We start from the raw sequence: 20218 nt of genomic DNA on the forward strand, positions 1-20218 counted from the left end.
CTGACTTTTCTTTTTCTTTACTCTGATGGTTCATTTGCAGCTCAGTAGTGAACGTTGCTGTCTCATTAAGCCAACTCTGTGATGTAGTAGGAAGATTTGTCTCTCTTCATTTAACATATGGAGACAATACTCGTCACAATAAAAGAGTTCTCGAATACCATTCCTCCTTCACTTTACCAGTGAGGCAATTTTATTGTCCATCACTCCTAGAAAACCTGACATTAGTAACCCACATTTCTAAATTAAAACAACAGAATCCCAATTATCTAACATCTTTTGGAAATAAATGATGTCCATTTTCATAGAAGGAAGAGCTTTTCAAAATGTGTTCCAGAGAAAGCTCTTACAATAGCACAAGCAACTAGGGAGGGGAAAGACTTGGTAACTTCTTACATAATAGTGGGGGCTTTATTATAAATATATCCTAAAGGTACCTGGATCTTGCTACCAATCTAGGGCACTCTCTAAGATACCATGATTTCCACTTTAAGGAAGGACACATAACGGCTGTGTGCTGAGTTTGGGAAATGAGTAATAGGTGTAGTGACCCAAGTTTTTCTTATAAGACCACCAACTAAGTTGCAGAACGCTGGTGTTGCCGAATTGCAAGGCTGTCTAGACTTCTTTCCTCCTAATGTCTCTTTCGTCCACCATCCTCCACTCACTGTTTCTTTATTCCTCTCTTGTAGGCAGGAGCATAGATTCAGGGGGGTGTTTGGGGTGTTACGCCCCCCTAATAAATGTGTTTTCCAATGAATAGTTGGATACAGGAGATTTCAGTTGGTTATGTGGTGAGATGTCTATCGGATTTAACAAGGAATGTTTACATACACACAGACAAAAACACACACACTCCCTCTTTGTTTTGAAAGTTCTCAAAAATGTTCATTTTTTTACAAAATATGTTTTTTCTCTTAGTATTCTACCAATCCTCATTACTCTCCCTTCCTACTGCCCCTTAGGCCTCTCTCATGCACCCTGCTTGACGTATAATGTTTTTTCACATTATATGCCAGCCTGATCATTGGAAACTCTGAAGCTCACCCCTCCCCCTCTCATCTTACTGACCAAGCTATGCCTCTGCTTTCAGGTTATTTTCCATCCCTGCTTCCACTCCCTTTGTTACAGTGTTCTCTTTCTCCTTGTTTCTCCCTTTTCTGATTGTCTCTTTATTGCAATGGGTCAAAGTCAGGAATAAGTGCCAGCACCCTCCACCTGCAACCATAGTCTCAAGTTAAGCAAGTGTTTACTATCTTCTTAAGCACTCAAAGTGTTCAATGTAATGGTTAATATCTTTAAACAATTGTTCAACTTGGTTCTAACTCTGATCTTTGGTGGCTTATCCAACAAACAATTCAAGTAATGCAAAAGATCAGAACTCTTCATTTAGATCCCTTACCTCTGCTGATCCTTATTCGCTCCGGTTGCTAAAATATTTTTGCCCATTAGGTAGTAATTTCTTCCCATAAGTGCAAATGTGTATGTGAAGGAGTTTAAATTGTGATTTAACTAAGGTTTTTTTCTACAAAGGGATGCAATGGGGTTTTAGAGAGAATCGCCATAGTGGAATTCTCTCTCTAGTATTTACTGTTTCACACTTAACCACATATTGTTAAATGTCCTAAGCCAATTGTGGCCAACAGAATTTTCTTTTTTACTAAGTCTTCTGTCGTTAGGATACCCTTGTGTCCAGATAATGGGTTATCATTACATTCTTGCAAAACCCCTGTTTTGCACCTTAAGAGATCAAGCTTCACCTTGATAACGTAACTGATTGAGAATTACTCTTCGTGAATCTTGATCTACCCATTTTCTGAGTTCCTCTGGACTCATAGATTCTCCCACTTGTTCTTCTATTATTTCAGTTTGAATTGTTCCTATGATATTCGTCTCTGGAATGATCTTCTGGACTGCAATCAAATTCTTCTGAGCTTCCCTGTCAATATGTGATAAGGCATCTGCCTTCCCATTTTAATTGTCAAGCTGGTGTTGATAATAAAGTCAAAGACTGCGAAGTAGAAAGCCCAACGGAGTTGCCTTGGAGTCAAGGTTTTACCAGAGCTCAAAAATTTCAAGTTTCGGTGGTCAGTGTCCATAGTCATTATATGTTTAGCTCCCATGAGGTAATGCCTCCACTCTTTAAATTCGTCTTTGATCACCAGTAATTCTTTTTCTGTGATGGTATAATTTACCTCAGCCTGGGACAATTTTTCGTGATCTGTAAGCTACACGATGTATCTGTCCTATCCTCTTAAGCCTCTGAGACAACACCCCACCTATGGACAGATCTGAAGTATCTGCTTTGAGACAGAACGGCTCCGAATGGTATGCATCTAGTTGGATTGGTGGTGTGGTGAAATCCTTCTTTAGAGATTTGAAAGCTTCTTCTGTCTCTTCCGACCACCCAGAATGAACCTCTTTCTTTAGCAGCGTCATGAGGGGAATTATTGTGTGGGAGACCTCTTTGATGAATCTCCAATCGAAATTCTCAAAGCCACTGAAGCTTTGTACTTCCTTCACTGAAGTTGGCAACTTCCATTCTGTGACAGCCATGATTTTTTGTTCATCTATCATTACTCCTGCCAGTGAGAGTACAAATCCCAAATATTCCATTGTGCAGGAGTTAAATGCGCATTTCTCTAGCTTCAAATAGAAATTGTTTTCTCAAAGTTTCTGGAGTACTCTTCTCACAGGTTCTCAATGCTCCTTTTCTGTGGTGGAATAAATCAGAATTTTTTGTACATAGACTATAATACATTTGTCTATAAATTAATTTAAGACATCCTTGATGAAATGTTGGAACACTGCAGGAGGGTTACAAAGCCTATATGGCATAACCTGATGCTCATACAGCCCATATTTGGTTCTGAAGACTATCTTCTATTTTTCTCCTTCTCTTGTTCTTATCAGACGGTAAGCTCCTTGCAAACTAAGTTTTGTGTAAATTTGGGCACCTTTCACCCGGTCTAACAGTTCGGATATGAGTGGCAACGTATACCAATTCTTTACTGTAACCTGATTTATTGCCCTATAATCTATGCAGGCCCGAAATTGCCTTCCTTCTGAGGGACAAAGAAGAGACTGGTAATTAGGAGGGCTTGATGAATCCATTGGCAAGATACTTTTGAAGATACTCTTTCAAGTGCTGGTTTTTCTTTTCTGTCAAGGCGTAGACTCTACTACAGGGCAAATTTGCCCCAGCATCCAATTCAATTTTGCAGTTGTATGCTCAATGTGATGGTAGTTTGTCTGTTTCTGCCTCTTTAAAAACATCTTCAAAGTCTTCGTACTCACAGGGAATTTCCTTGGTGTGAATCACACATATCAAAGCCCCTGCATCACACAATCTGGTTGCTGGATTTTGTCCTTGTTGGTTTTCTTGTTATCCAAAACTGTTTTCCTTGCAGAATTCTGAGTCCATAACGATAGTTCTGGCACTCCAATTAATGGTGAGATTATGCAATGTTAGCCACAGTAACCCCAATATAATTTGGAACTGGGGGGCACCAATTACATTGAATTGGATTATTTCTTTGTGGCCTTTTTGGGAAATTAACTTCACCTGTTCAGTGTGAATAACTATGGGCCCTGAGGACAAATTTGTTCCGTCAACTGCTCAAACAGGTTCACTTTTACTTTTTCAGATGGACCTTAAACCAACTGTTTCTACACTGTCACAGAAATTCCCGGTAGCCCAGAGTCAATCATCACGGTAATTCCTGGTAAGATAAATGTTCAGATTGTTAGTGTCATTGTCTGCACCAGGTGGGAAGAAGAAGCTTGCAGAGTCTTTACTAGTTGATGACCTTTTGGAGTTTTTTTCTACACTCATTAGCCCAACTCCTCCTACTGATGGTGCTGCAACTTTTCCTTCTGCGATGATTTGGGCTTTTTTAGACAAATTTTTACAAAGAGTCTTCTTGCCGCATAATATAGACATAGGTTATTTTGTCGCCTCTTCTTCTTTTTGTCCTTGGTCAAGGGTCGCCCGATTTTTCCTATTTGTAGTGTTCCTCTCCAGCTTGGTTCTCTGCATTCTTCAAATTTTCTACTCTGGTTCTGTCGAACCTTAGCACACGTGGCGAAAATCTCTTTTTCTTTCTCCTCTCCTTTCATGTTGACGGAAGTCTATCTCCAAGACTAAATCTACCAAAGCCAAAATCTCGGCAGGCCTGTTTGGAATTTGAGTTAGAGCATCCATTAACTAGTCTCTCAAGCCTCGGTAGAAAACTGCTGCCCTCTTATTTTCAGAGCCATTCTCGTTCCACTACCAGCTTATTGAAGTGTGCCAAGTTAGCCACTAACGCTCTGTTTCCTTGTTTCAACTCCAACAATTAATCATCTGTGGCTAGCAATGCGTTTCCTCTATCATAGATCTGGAGAAATTCCTTCCTGAACTCTTCAAAGTTATATAACACAGGGTCATTTCTCTCTCTCTCTCTTTTAGTCTGGTCTTTCCTTCTACATCACCAGCAAGGTGTTACCATAAGACCGCTTATTAATCTTGCGAAACTGTAAACCATAACATATATATATTACTACTGCTCCCTCCTAACTAGCTAAACACTTTACAAATCTTAACTAGTTAATTTCTATTAACCCTGTTAGAGCTAGACTCTATCTTCTCTTCTATGTGCATATGTGCTCTTTCTTTATTATATGCAAAAAATGCAGTTATAGCTCTTAGGAATAAACAAATAAACAGTCTTAAGATTGTCCTTTTCAGTTTTCTGCAGAATACTACTTTACACAGTTCAATACTTTCTTTAATACAATGAAGTAACTTTCTCTTTCATTCTCTTTTTTATTTCTAGGTACTTGCATGACAAAGGTTGCTTCTCGACTGTACTGCTGATGAGCTGCATTGCAGTACATTCAGAAATGTCAGGTAAGAATGAAGCTTTTTTGGGGGGGAGTTTTATATAGCATGAACTCTTCTCGAAGGTATCAGAGAGCGTTACATGAGCACCAATTGTGTTACAGACGGACACAATCATTTTGTAAGGCACGGGGAGATTAAGTGATTTGCCCAGAATCACAGGCTGTTGAACGTCCTGCAGAGACTTGAACCCCGTTCACCAGCTTCGAGGTCGACTGCTCTAGCCGTTAGGCCGCATTCACTCCTTCTGACTAGACGCTGGGCAATTGAAGCAACTTTCTTATTTTGTGGCCGCTTTTCGTTCTTTCGACATTGCTCTGAAGAATGGGCTTGAAAGAGATACTAGTGTCTTAAAAGACCTCTGTTTTGTTAAGGAGAAAATGCCTCCAATATCTTCAGAAGGGAAGAATTAAAAATTGCTATGCTCCAAGGGAGACGCTACTCTTCTCCTTATAACCCTGATAACAATTGAGACACTGTCTTCTATAAGACTCCTCCTTGAAAGCTCTCAAAGGTTAGTGACCGAAGATACACTTAATGACGTCCATTCACAATGATACTACCCTAAAACTATGTAATGCGATGGAGCTCAAAAAACACTGCTGGTCTGTGAATTTATCTCAGCGAAGTGCGCAGAGTGTTGATAGCACACGCTTCACATTCTATGTTTCATTGGGCTTTCATGGCTAGTGCTGGAACAGGGAATAGCTCTGCGGCAGCCATCTTTGAATGCTTCCTTATGAGTTTTGCAATCCAACTTATACATTTTTTAGTTCCATTCAGCCAAAGCCCCTTTTTACCTCGAATTACGCCTGCAATATGTGCTTTATGGTGTGGAGTCCTGACAGGTGTGGACCTTTGGCTCAGCACTAGGGTCCACAAGAAGTAGGGGTGGGCAGTGAACTCCGCTCCGCTGGCAGATTTCGTGGAGTTTTTGACACTCCGTGCTCAGCTTGGAGCATGGAGATTGGCAAAAGCTCCACTACCTGCCCCAGAGCGGAGTTGATCAGTGGCCACCGCTATGCTCACATTTGAAGTAGGCAGTTCTCGCAGTGGATCTACCTTATGTAAAGCTTGAGACTCGAGCCATGTTCGTAAATAGGCTGGCCACTGCTCCTCATTCATTTTCTCTGCTCCCAGCCGCTGACCTGTTCTTTTACATAAACTCGGGCCCTCTTACCCGCAGAGCTGAGAGCTACTATAAGTAAATTTTGCTAATGGATGTCATGGCACTGTTTACCTGAATGGTGGGGGAGTTGATGTGGGACCACAGTGGACATGTCAGGTATTGGATTTCCTTTTCAGTGGAGATCAGAGAGGGGCTTGCAGAAGAGGGCCGTGGAAGGAACACTGCCATTCCATGAACAGCCCTAAATCCATCACATCCCAAGGGAGAGCAGGTCCCATGGGTCAGGGATAACTGAACTCAATCTGTGAAGCTGCCGCTTGGAAGCTCTGGATTGTATAAATGTGGAGAGTGAAATACATTGCTGTCCTTAAGGAGGGAGAAATCCGTCAGTGAAAGGTGTGCATTTTTGTTGAGGGGAGAGGGCTATGGATGAGGAGCTCATGGCTGAATACACAACATAGATATGGTATTTAGCACTCTCCGGGAGATGATATTTTAATCTGTGACTCATAGAACAGCATTCCATCTGCCCTGTTTACATATTGCCACTTGCAACCCTGGTACAAATGACTCTTGGAGTCAGGAACCTCCTTTGGTCTCAGCTTTCTTTCTCATCTCTGACTCATCCATCGGCGCCTTGCTGCCGGGCTGCGGGCCTGTGAATAGGGCAAACAATGCTAATCGCCCACTCCTATCCCAGAAGAGCGGTACTTGGGAAGCTCAAAGGTGTGTGACCATGACATGGTTCTCAGTGAGTGACATTTTCAAATAAACTAAAGTGCCTGGTTCTCTCTGGACTGTGTGCTCACCTCGCATCCCTCACATCCAAAGGCAAGGTTAGTGGTAGATTAGACGGGAAGATGTGCTTTAGGGAGATGAAGGGCAGGTTTCTCAAAGCTGTCTGTATAGAGAAGGGAGCATTTGGACAAGCGTGCTTTCCCAGTAAAACAGTTTTCCTGAAAGTGAAGCCTACAGAGATAATAATAAAGTTTACCTATTAATTCTAAAGGCATCATAAACGGTTTTACATGTTTGGTGAAAACACGTTGTGGCAAAGTTGTGTTAGTCACAGGTGCAGTATTCTGTGTAATAATAAATCATGGTAGGTATGTGGTATGCACATTTAGATGTAAACCGTTTGCAGCTGACTTTTTAAACTTGTAAGTACTTCCAGTTTTGGCAGATAGAAGTAATGAGGCAGACTGAGATGAAACAATTTGTCCAGGATCATACAATGTAGACAGGAAAGACTGTATCAGTCCTCAGATCTGCTTATTTCAAGCTAAACTGATAACCAGATACCCTTATTTGCAAATGGAATTGACTCCCACTGACCACCAAAAACACTTGTCCTCTAGTCTCATCTTCTTGCACTTCTTTATCTTTGACATGGTTGATTAAAGACTTGTCCTTTGACGAGGAGTAACGGCACATGGTGAACAATCTCCACCTCTCAGAATGCTAATTCTCATTATTTGATGTCTAAATGCATTGCTCATAATATACTCTCACCAATATGATTTGAAATGTTATGCAGTGCACTGCTACGTTAACCTAGTCCATGGAAGGGACTGTACTACTTGTACTGATTGGAGGCTTTATCCATAGTGCTGTTCTCGTCCTTCTTTGTGTTTATAAACATATTCTCCCTTCTACTTCCTTCCAGAATGCCTTCAGCTGGAGTGGCTGCAAAGTGAAAACTGTTGCGAGAGGAGTTGGTTTTGGCCAGGTCAGACTTGGTTTCAACGTAAAGTCTCAACAGTGCATATGTGCTTTACCTGTGAAGTGCTAGCGGCACGTGCAGGAACCCTGTGGCAACAGAAAGAAAAGGGTTCTTTAAGTGCAGTGATGTGCTCTGTAAGGAGCAGCTAAGATGATGAGTATCGTTTTGAGAGGGTAATTTGGGGCCCTAGGTGTTCGGACCCCAGTGGCCTGCCACCATGAGCGGGCGACGGGTCTGGCAAAATTGCGGCTATGCTGGTTATTATAGACTGGACTAAGCCCGCCGAGATGCTGTGTGCATGGGCTGTGGCTCTGTTTTGGAGTACTGTATCATCATGTCCGAGGTGCAGTTTGTGGAGAACAGTGGGAGTGGCTTGTCCTCAGACGTGAGACAGTTTGTATCATCAGACAGCGATCAGCCGTGGAACAGTTTTTATCATCATCGGTCGGTGAGTGCTGAAGTCTATGCAAGGGGCATAGGGGCTTGCCATAATTCATGCCATAATTAATTTGTATATGCAAATTAATCAGCTGCACTGAGTGAAGACGCATGAAAGGTGGGTATCTATGTAAATGCTGATATGTAAATATGATATATCTAACTCCCATGTGGGGCCTCAGTCAATGGTCTGAGATTTAAAAAAGTTAAGATGGGTGGCTGTGTCTTCTCCCATCTGGCTCCCAAATACTGGAATGCGCTGCCACTAGATCTGCGTTCATGTCCCACCTTGACTATTTTTAAGAAACACCTAAAAACTTGGCTATTTAACTGAAACTCTCTGCTTTTAGACGCCTGCCTCCCATGCGTCGAGAGACCCCCTCGGGGATGATTCGTGCACCATATAAATAATAATAATAATAAAGGTGCTCTGCTGGTGGAATCGTGCTGGGCAGCAGCTGCAGAGGGTTCTCTCTCTTGATTTGGCCCAGGATTCAGGAGAGAGTGAACACACTTTTTGTTGCCTGCAATGTCGGTCTCATCATGACCATCATAATTGGAGGTTGCAGAGAAATCTGTCACAGAGCGTGCCGCCCCATCTTTTAAAGACAGCACAGTGCTCATGGCCCCCAGTAACATCTCCTGCTTATGTACAGAATGTCTAGTATTCTGTGAGGCGCCAAAACAGCGTGACCTCTGTCACGCTTGCAGAAAAAGTGACACTTGTACTCCAGCATTGGTGGGGTGCACCAGGAAAAACACTTTATACTGCTGCCCACCGCCGGATTGTCTGCCTCAGGGGCCAATCATGGCCACAGTAGGCAAGCTCCTCTCTGGATCCACCTGGGGCACTGACTGTGAATAGAACTGTTTTTTCCATCAGCCACATGCTCACAAGACACAGAAATCAGGCAGAAAAGTTTGATCATTTATGTGATTTTCCTGCCCGGCACCGGGACAACAAGGTTCATTAGTCATTACATGCACATGGGAACAGATCAGAGAACATTGTGAGTGACTCCGCCCCCGTCAGAACTCTGAGGAATGTCACAGAGTTTTTTGTAAACTCCACCCACCCCTAACAAGGAGCTGTATGTGGGTGACTCAGCCAAAGGTTCCCCAACAGAAGAAAGAGGAGGGGACCAAAATATTAAGAGTAAGAAGTTCTTTAAAGGTTCCCACACTAGTTCCCAGTGTAAGGGTTCCTAACTCCCTCTTGAAAAGAAGAGTTGGGACCCTTCAGGAAAGCCTGCAGGGTAGGGACCCCTGAAGTGTTTTGATGCACTTTAAAGAGGATCCTAAGTTTTCCAAGCGGGCACAGCCCCCCACCGGTGGTAAGACACTGGGGATGGCTAGTGTAGTGCTTGGGGAGGAGCTGGTCCCAGTTAGTGGTGGGGGAGCCAGCTGAGATGACCTTAGACTCCCTGGGTGACAGTGAGATGGTCCAGAGAACCCTCAGGCCTAACAACACTAAGAAGTACAGGCAGTGGATGACCATCAATGGGGAAAGGGTGGAGGCTCTGAGAGAGACAGGAGCCAGTATGACAACTGTCCTGTGTCATCTGGTGTTTGAAGAGCAGGTAGTCCCTAATGTGGTCCACCATGTAGTTGCGGTTGACAATGTGTGGTGGCTCATGTTCTCTTTGAATGGGGGGGTCTCAGGTTTCTTGAGGGTAGCTGTGAGTCCATCCATGCCTGTAGCTATGCCTGTTGATTGTCTGCTGAGCAACAACCTGGAGCATACCGCCTGGAAGGAAGTGCAACTCAGGTCGCATTTGGAGAGCTTAGGATTGCCAGAATGGGTGTGCCTGACAACACGATCCATGGCAGCAAAAGAGTGTGATCAGAAGGACCTGGTGCCTGAAACAGTGGCCAGGAAGAGGAGGGGCAAGGGTCATGGGAAACCCACTCTGGAAATTCCCATGCCCTGGGAGGAGGCTAAACCTGAGGGGGACGCCCTAGAACATACAGGGGAAGATGTGGCCGAACTGGGGGATTTGCTTGAGCTAACCCATTGGCAGCAGGAAGTAGGCCCCACCAGGGAGGAATTCTGTGTGGCCTAGAAAGATTGCCCATCTCTTGTGAGTCTTTGGAAACAGGCCAAGAACCAGGCAGCGAGTAATGCCTCAGGACCTCACCTGATCTATTGGGAGAATGATCTCCTGTACAGCGAGCGTAAGGTTGCTGAACCTGGGGCAGCCCGTGGGCTGATGGTACCCCAGTGCTTCAGAGCCTTCCTACTGGGTTTGGCTCATGATGTGCCTCTCATTTGGGGCAGGACAAGACCTTTGACAGGCTAGTCACCCATTTATATTGGTCCCAAATGAGGAAGGCCTCAGATGTATTCTGTAGGTCATGTCCCACCTGCCAGGCGAGTGGTAAGTCTGGTGGGAGCTGTAAGACAATCCTTTCCTGTCGTTAACACCCCATTCTGAGCTGGTGAGCATTGACATTGTGGGGCCTCTGGATCCCAAGACAGCCGTGGGCAACAGGTTAATCCTGGTATTGGTAGACCATGCCACCCGGAATCCGGGACCTATCCCTCTGAGGACGGTATCAGCAACCACAGTGGCCAGGGCATTGATGGGGATCTTTACCCATGTGGGTTTCCCCAAGGAGGTCGTATCTGACCACAGTACCAATTCATGTCCTTGTACATGAAGGCCATGTGGAAGGTGTGGTGTGTACAAGTTCAACACCCCTTACCATCCCCAAAGCAATGGGGTGGTTGAACGCTTCAACCATACGCTGAAGGGCATGATTATGGGTCTCTCAATGTAAGGGGGACGCCCTCTTGCCATGACTGTTATTTGCAGACAGGGAGGTACTGCAGAAGGGGGTTGTCTTCAGCCCTTTTGAACTTCTGTATGGGCACCCTGTGAGAGGGTCTCTCAGTTGGTAAAGGAAGGCTTGGTGCAAGCACCTAGGAAGCCACCCCAGGATAAATTCAGTTACATGCTGGCCTTCTGAAACGAGACCGCCAGCTCACAAAAACTTGCCCAGGAGAATTTGGAAGCTAGCCAGGAGGATACGAAACATTGGTACAACCAGAATACCACTCTGGTTGAGTTTCAGCCTGTCAGAAGAAGTGGGTGATAGCACCCATAGAGCCCCGTGCTCTGCACAACTGCTGGTCTGGTGCATTTGAGGTGTAGAAGTGCAATATCGATGTCACCTACCTGGTGGACATGCAGCCTCCTCCGAACCCTTTGAGAGTCACACGTGAACTGCCTCTAATCACATGATGAGAGGTCTGAATCGACCATGCACTTGGTCACGAAGGAGGGGATGGAAAAGAAGAATGAACCTCTCCCCTACCTCCTGTCTTCCAAAGAGCAGGATGGATCAGTAGAAGGTGTGATTCTCTCTCCTACTCTGACCCTAGAACAGCGGAGAGACTGTGGCCAGCTGCTGGGACAGTTTGTCTCTCTGTTCTCATTCATCCCTGGAGTCACCCTATGGTACAACCATGATATTGGCACCTGGGCCTGTTGAGCACAAGTCTTACAGGTTGTTTGACAGAGTGAGGAACAGCATCAGTGAGGAAGTCTCTAAGATGCTGGAGTTAGGAGTGATTGAGCCCTCCAACAGTCCTTGGTCCGGCTTTGTGATTTTGGTCCCCAAGGCTGCCCCACTCTATGGCACACCTGAACTATGGTTCTGTTTCTACTACCGTGAGCTCCATGCCGTCACCAAGACTGATGGGCCATTCCCGATCTGATGAGCTCATTGATCAGCTTGGAGCTGCCAAGTTCCTCAGCATGTTTAATCTAACGTCTGGGTACTGGCAGATTGCCTTGACCTAGGGACACAAGGGAGGTCCACGTTCTCAACACCAAAAGGGCAGTACCAGTTCTGGGTCATACCTTTTGGGATGAAGAACGCCCCTGCCACATTCCAGAGGTTGGTCAGCCAGATCCTAGTGGGGTTGGAGAGCTTCAGTGCCGCCTACCTTGACAACATTGCAGTCTTCAGCTCCAGTTGGAAGGATCATTTGCGCCACCTCCGGGAGTTGTTGAAGGCCCTGCAGAGTGCAGGCCTCACTATCAAGACCAGTAAATGCCAGATAGGGCAGTGGTCTTTGGTGTACTTGGGACACCATGTAGGGAGCAGCAAGGTAAAGACCCTACAGCCAGAGATGGACACCATTCTGGCTTGAGCACCCCCTAAGACCCAGACTAAAGTGAGAGCTTTTTTGAGTCTCACTGGTTAATACAGGAGATTCAAATCAAATCAAATCAAATAAAGCTTTATTCGATTGTAAAAATTGTGCAATCATAAAAGCAGTACATACACCAGTGTAATCAAAATGACAATCTAAAAAATAATATAACTCCGTTAGCATCAGTCATACATGAAAGTTAAAAAGACATAGATATAGTCGGAGATAACAGAGTTAAAATCCAATGTTAATTAAAACACTAAGCTCTTCCTGTAGGTGACCGCCCTTTTAAAAAACATCGCAAATTTCCAGATCATATCCGCATTATCCAGTGATTGCAGTGCGATATACGCAGGTCGGCAAGTCCTAAGTCCCATCATTTTTAACATTGGTCGAATCCACACTTTCCTAATCTCGGAGTAAAAACCACAAAAAAAGATAACATGGATGGTGGATTGACATGAGCAATCATCACAAAGACAGGCTATCAAGGTGCGACTCCAATTATTCATGTTAGGAAAGCTGGTGAGTCTGTGGAATATACAGAGTCTAAATCTTGGTAGTAAAAACCTATTATACCCTGCTGGAACTATGGCTAAATAGGGCTGTATTTTGAAAACACTTAAAATCATTTGATTATCCAATACCGAGGGCTTGAATATTTCAGTCGTCAACCTTGTCATTTCCAACATCGCAATACCTTCTTTTTTTAATTGATTCAGGGTCAGTAAAATACTCAGGATGACCCAGATTCTGCATAAAATTAAAAACATAATAAATCCAGGGGATCCTTAAAACTTTTTCCAATTTTAAAATATCCTTTAAAATATCCCTATTTAATGTGGGTTCTTCTTTAGTCCATACAAGATGCCACAATAAGACTGGCTCAAGTTTAATAATGTCAGTCAGATACGTTAATCCCATTTCGGCATGACAAATGTAGGCAGATGTTGTTCTGGGTACAGACAATAGATATCTTAAAAATGTATTTTCCACTACTTGTAAAGAGTTGATATTTGCAATACCCCAGACCCCGGACCCCGGACCCATAGGTTGCGGTAGAAATACATTTAGCCCGATAAATTTGTAAAAGATCCACTGGAGGTATTTTCCCTAATCTTTTCGAAAACTGGGTGAGTGCGGATATAGTGTTAATAAAACTAAGTTTTTTAGATCTTATTGCCTGTGCCCACATATCTTCTTGGTGGAACATAACACCCAAATATGAGAAGGTTTTTGTTGTTTCAATCTTTTGATCCGCAATAAACATTTCACAACATTTTTTCCTCCCCACCCCACATCTCATAACAGAAGTCTTGGACGCGTTCACTGATAGTCCTAAGTCCCGCATAAAATCATTAAAACCATTCAAAACTCTCTGTAGGCCTACTTGGGTTCTGGACAGTAAAATCGCGTCATCGGCATATAAAAGAGCAGGGATTGGACGGCCATTAATCTTAGGGTAGTCAACGTTTTGCTCAAGTAATGCGCCCTCAAGATCATTTATGTACAAATTAAAAAGGAATGGTGCGAGGACACATCCTTGACGGACTCCCCTACGAATTGAGATTGGAGTTGTGGTCCCACCCTTAACATCAAAGCAGACTATGGTTTGAGCATTACAATAAAACCGCCTTAAAAAATGGATAATTTGATGTTCCACACCTATCTTTTCTAAAATCTCCCACAATTTGATATGTCTTACCGAATCAAAAGCGGGTGTCAGGTCTACAAAGGCTAAAAACAAATTGCCATTTTTTACACAAACATATTTTCCCACCAATAAGGCAAGGTTAAGAGTCTGCTCAATAGTGCCCACTCCTTCACGAAAGCCATACTGTAAATCAGAAAGGATCCTATTATCAGATGCCCAGGCTTTTAGTTTTACTAAAATTACACGACCTAGTATTTTTGTCATTGAGTCAAGTAACGAAATGGGCCTGTAGCATCTAGGGTCTTGGCGGTTTCCTTTTTTAAAGACGGGGACTATAATTGACTCGGTCCAGGTTGCTGGAAATGAAACGTGGCAACTAGCATTCGCTACTTGCGTAACGATTGGGCCTCAAAGAGATAAATTCGATTTAAAGAGATCACTGGGGACACCGTCTGGTCGGGGCGCCTTTCCTCCACAAATGTTGGAGATCGCCATCACCACCTCATCTAGGGTGAATTTAAGGTCAGTATTAAGTGATTTGTTAATTCAATTCGTTTTCAAGCCGATCTATTCCCCTAAAAACCTCTGTGAAGTGCTCAACCCAATGTTCCTCTGGAATGGCGATCTCAATGGAGGGGCCCCCGTCTGGTTTCAAAAAAGGTGCTTTTACCGCCTTCCAGAAAGCACTGCTATCCCTACTTATAGCAGCCAAATGGAGGGACTCCCAGGCTTCCCTTTTCAGGCTATCTCTTCTCCCCTTAATAGCTAGATTATACGTTCTCCTTGCCACCCTAATGGCCTCCTAATCTCTCGGGATAGTGTGGAGAATCTTTTTTTAATTTGTGTGTGCTTTCATGCATTGGGAGTCAAACCAGCCTGTTGGTTTTGCTTTCCTGGACTTATGAACAAAAAGGGCCCCCCTCACGGTGCTAGATATTGACTCAAAAGCCTCTAAAATGCTACTTGGGCCAGCTAGGTCACTCGTACAAATATCAAATTCATCTTTACACTTAGTCACCACAGTTTTTAGAACCCGATCAGGATCAATCATAGCCCATTTCAATGCATAACCATTCGTTCGGTCCAGTACAAGTGACTCCAAAGGCTGGGGAACAATATTAACCCTTTTTGTACTTTTTAAACAACCTTTAAAAGTGGCACACAGTGGAAAATGGTCACTCAGAGATATATCTCCGATGTGAAACGAGCTAACAGGAGATTCATCATGGGATACAGCACCACTGTTGCCCCTTTGACAGAGCTGGCTTTCAAGAAGTAGCCCTGTCAGGTGATCTGGGCAGAGGTGTGCTGGCCGCTTTTGACACACTGAAGGAGGCCATGAGCAGTACCCGTGCTCCTGGCTCCTGACTTCTACAAGGAATTTGTGGTGCAGACTGATGCCTCAGAGCATGGTGTGGGAGCCGTGCTTTTCACAGCTGAGCGAAGAGGGCCTAGACCAACCTTTAGCCTTCATTAGTAGGAGGTTACTTCCCCAGCAACAGAGGTTGAGCACAACTGAAAGGGAAGCTTTTGCTGTTATTTGGGCGTTGAAGAAAATAAGACCCTACTTGTTTGGGACTCACTTCTGGGTTCAGACAGACCACAGGCCTCTCAGATGGTTAATGCAGATGAGGGATGAGAACTCAAAACTGTTGAGGTGGTGCATCTCCCTACAGGGAATGGACTTTACGGTGGAACACCGCCCTGGAACTGAACACAGCAATGCTGATGGTCTTGACTAGGTTCTTCCTCCTTAGTGATGAGAACTACTATGAGGTTGGGTGACACTTGTTAGACCTGGCATCTTTTGGCATGGTTTCCCTTGTCTTTTTGCTTCTGACTTCCTGTTTTTGACTGTGGGCTCACTTTAGTTTTTGCTGGCTTTAGGACTCTGGGCACTTTACCACTGCTGACCAGTGCTCAAGTGCAAATGCCCTGTGTCTAAAACTTGATGGTAACTGGTTTCTCGATGATTGGCTTAATTAATTTTAGTAGGTCCCTAGTACAAGGCACTGTGTGTGCCCAGGGCCAGTAACTTGAATGCTACTAGTGGGCCTGAAGCACTGATTATGCCTTCCACCTGAGTAGCCTCGCAAACCTGTCTAAGACCTGCCACTGCGGCACCTGTATGTGCAGTTTTAAACTTCCATTTCAACCTGGCAAGTGGACCCACTTACCAAGCCCAAACCTTCCTTTTTATTACATGTATGGCACCCTCAGGTAGGCCATCGGTAGCCCCATGGGCAGGGTGCAGTGTATTGGAGAGGTAGGACATGCACTTGTGAGTTTTACATGTCCTGGTAGTGAAAAACTGCTAAATTCGGTTTTCGCTACAGCAAGATCTATCCCTCCCATAGGTTAGCATTTGAGCTGCCTGGTAACATTGTACCAGTGTATTGTCCAATTGGGAATGGATAAAAAATTTGAGTTTGGTGTCTCTGGACTCACAATTCAAAAACACATCTTTTAGTGAAGGTGGTTTTTAGATTGCAGGTCTGAAAATGGCACTTTTAGAAAGTCATCATTTTCTTACTTAACCATTCTGTGCCTCTGCCTGTTCCTAGAACACACGTCTGGGTTGGATGACAGTTGGGTTTTGTGAATTCACTCTAGACAGTCATACACAAAGGGAGCTAAGCTGTGCCGTGCATATCCTGATGACCCATCAGCCAGCTGATGAGCCTGCCTGGGCTGGATGGTGGAAGGAGCTGGCACTTGCACATGAATAGGGCTGTGCCTGTCCCCACACAAAGAAGTCTCCTTCACCTGTAGTGTGTCTGGAGCCAGGGCCAGAAAGGACAGGGTCTTGGTACTGCAAAGACCTTTCTTTGAAGTATCCCTACTTCAAAGGCTAAAATAAGTATAAGTACTAAATCTCTGACACCATAGAGTCAGGAAACTTCTGGACTGAGGACATTCTGCCAGGGAGAAGAGCTGTTGGGCTGCCAGGAGGGGATGCCATTTTGCTATTTGCTTTGCTGTGTTGGCCTGCTGCTTCTGTCCTGGGAGTGAGAGGACTGGACTTTGCTCTCTACATCCGGCTGTCTCAAGTTTCTCCAAGGGCTTGAGCTGAGCTTGCCTCCTGTTGGAAGTCTCAAGGCCATCAAAGACTTCAGCTCTAGTACCTGGGCTCATCTGCGGTAAGCCTTGCTTGCCAAGTGGGGTCAATTCCAGTTCCTGGGCCCTTGGAACTGACTTTCTATGCAATTTTGGAACCAGAGCCTGTCTGCAATTCTGAAGCTGTGTCGCTGCCTGACCGAAGCTGTGGTCCTCGCTCTACGCAACTACGCAACTTACAACACAGGCTCTGACAATGACGCAGCGCCTCTGGCGAATGGCCACTGAAGGAGTTCTGAGTACCGTGCCACTGCCGTCCATGGCACACCACTCCAATGCCGAATCCTTGGCCCAGTGGTTCGCTCTCGACGTCGCAAAACAGATGCCTTGCGATTGACCACCAACTTCATCATTGATACCGCACACAAGTAAGGAACCGAGGTATCGCACCTGCCATCACCTCCCCTTGGCTTCACTTCGGCCCTAGGCGTTGGTGGCTCAACGACTCTTCACCGCCTCCAGGAACCAATGCCTCACTTGCGACAGAGAAGCCTCACCTCCTTAGTGCAACGCACCATCCCCGAGCACCAACGTACCAATAACCCTGCACAGCAGTAAAGAACCGACACATCACCTGCTTTCACCACACCTCACCTCCCATGTGCATCACACCATCGTTGATTTTTGACATATCCAAGATAACCTGCTGGGGTCTGCCCGACTCCTGTATCCAGCCCACATTTCCTCGCGGTCGGACTGAACTTGTGGATTTTTCCGGGTCAAGCGCGATCCGAAAGCCCCAGTCGGAGCTATTGGTTCCTAAGAACTAGAACTTTATTTAAAATTGAAGGCTTCATTGCTTGATTTGTGCATGTTGGATTTTCGACGTTTTGGTCTTGTTTACTTAGAAAAATATTGGCTAAACAGGTGTGGAGTACTTTTGTGGTATTTTCACTGTGTGTGTGTGTACAAATACTTTATACATTGCCTTTGGGGATAAGCCTGACTGCTCTTGCCAAGCTTTCACTACACCTCACCTCCCATGTGCATCACACCATCGTTGATTTTTGACGTATCCAAGGTAACCTGCTGGGGTCTGCCTGACTCCTGTATCCAGCCCACATTTCCTCGCGGTCGGACTGAACTTGTGGATTTTTCAGGGTCAAGCGCGATCCGAAAGCCCCAGTCGGAGCTATTGGTTCGTAAGAACTAGAACTTTATTTAAAATTGAAGGCTTCATTGCTTGATTTGTGCATGTTGGATTTTTGACGTTTTGGTCTTGTTTACTTAGAAAAATATTGGCTATTTTTCTAAACAGGTGTGGAGTACTTTTGTGGTATTTTCATTGTGTGTGTGTGTGTACAAATACTTTATACATTGCCTTTGGGGATAAGCCTGACTGCTCTTGCCAAGCTACAAAGGGGGTGAGCAAGTGTTATTCATAGTGTGTATCTTACTTACCCTGACTAGATCGAGGGTCCCTACTTGGACAGGGTGCAAACCACTGCTAACTAGAGACCCCACTCTGCAACAATGCCCGGTGTCCACTAATGCCAGTCACAGACTGAAAGCTATCATTCAACTGACATAAGACCCTGTTCCCTTTCCTCTCATTCTCTCATATGCAGGCTCTGTCCCCTTGCAGCTCCCTTGGGGCGCATATCTTGTGCTGCAGGCTTCTGAAGCATCAAAGGAATAGTAGAAAATGACTGCCCACCAGACATGAAAATGAGGGGTTGATAATGGGACAGAGTACGCCAGGACAAATGGTGATATTGACTTAAGTGTGGGGACAGATAGTTCAATTGAATAGCATATTATGTGGAACACTTGGGCACTGGATGGCACTGGCTGCATGAGATGAGGACTGTATGAGCATGTGATGGCACATGCTTGTATTTCAACATGGTAACTGTAAAGTACTTAATTTAGGCCGGTGGTTGCATATGGGGCCCACCTTCAGTCTTTTTTAGGGACCGGAACATATTATTCATTAACAACCTTTGACTTAGAACAAGAGAAAGAAAGGCAGCAAAGTGGAGGAAAGTGGAGGACGAAAAAGACAGAACAATAGTGACGAAGGGATATAGAATGGATGAAAAAGCACGTGCAGGACTGAGATAAAAGGGCAAGGAGAGTATGGTGTTGGATGAAAGAGGCATGAGGTGAATTCAAGACTAGACAGCGTTGGTATTCGGAAAAACCAACATTCTTTTGAACAGTTGGCTGGCTGCTAATAAAATCTTTGGGACCCAGTACTTATACTTTTATAAATTAAGCACTGTAACTGGGCCTGTGATGACATTGACATACATATTGGCAATGCGCAGGCACATCAATCATATGTTTGCTAAGTGGGGAAACAAACTCAGTAGCTGGATTATCTTTGGGCAATCCTTGATAGCGGTGACTAGGGGTGAGTGTTTGAAAAGTTTCAGAGCTCCGTCCATCATTTTATTTTGTGATGTTCCTATGTTAGCCCAAAGTGGCTAAGGGTATGCCCAGACGTGGGTCCCTTGCTCACTGCGCCACTGGATTCAAGCTAGACTGACTGATAATGGCTGATACCTCGAAACTGATCCCAAAATGCTTGTTTCTGGTCCAGGGAGGACCTCGCTTGGCAGTTCTGGCTGGACTGTTACCATAGGGAGCAGGGTCAAAACTGACTTGCGTATGGCTGGGTCTAAACTGGGGTGACGCGGCGAGCAAAATAGCAATGGATTAAATCCAGATCTGTGGCTGGGGGTGAGTGTTTGAAACGTTTCAACACCCGGTCCATCGTTTTATTTGCAGATGATGCAATCCTTGATAGCAACATGACCTGTGTATGTGCTAAAAAAGAAACCATCACAACTGTTTGCTAATTATAAAATATCTATCTATTTCTTTAGAGATTGTTTTTAGAGAAAAGACACTAAAAACAAAGGCATCATTTTGCTTCTTCACTAGTGATTTTTGTTATGTTGGTAGAAAAGCCCATTTACAGTGCCTTAAATTTACTAAAGTCAAATCTGGGTTGTGAAGGGTATTTAAGTTTATGGGTCGATAGGCTATTATTGCTTGACATTTATTAGAAGATTGGACCTTGTTCTGTGGCATCAATATAGATCTGAATACTTCTGTTTTTTATAAAGAAAATTAAATCTCTTCTTTTATTTCTCCCACTGATATTGTTT

This window comes from Triturus cristatus, chromosome 1_2, assembly GCF_964204655.1.
Source record: "Triturus cristatus chromosome 1_2, aTriCri1.1, whole genome shotgun sequence".
Classification (NCBI taxonomy): Eukaryota; Metazoa; Chordata; class Amphibia; order Caudata; family Salamandridae; genus Triturus; species Triturus cristatus.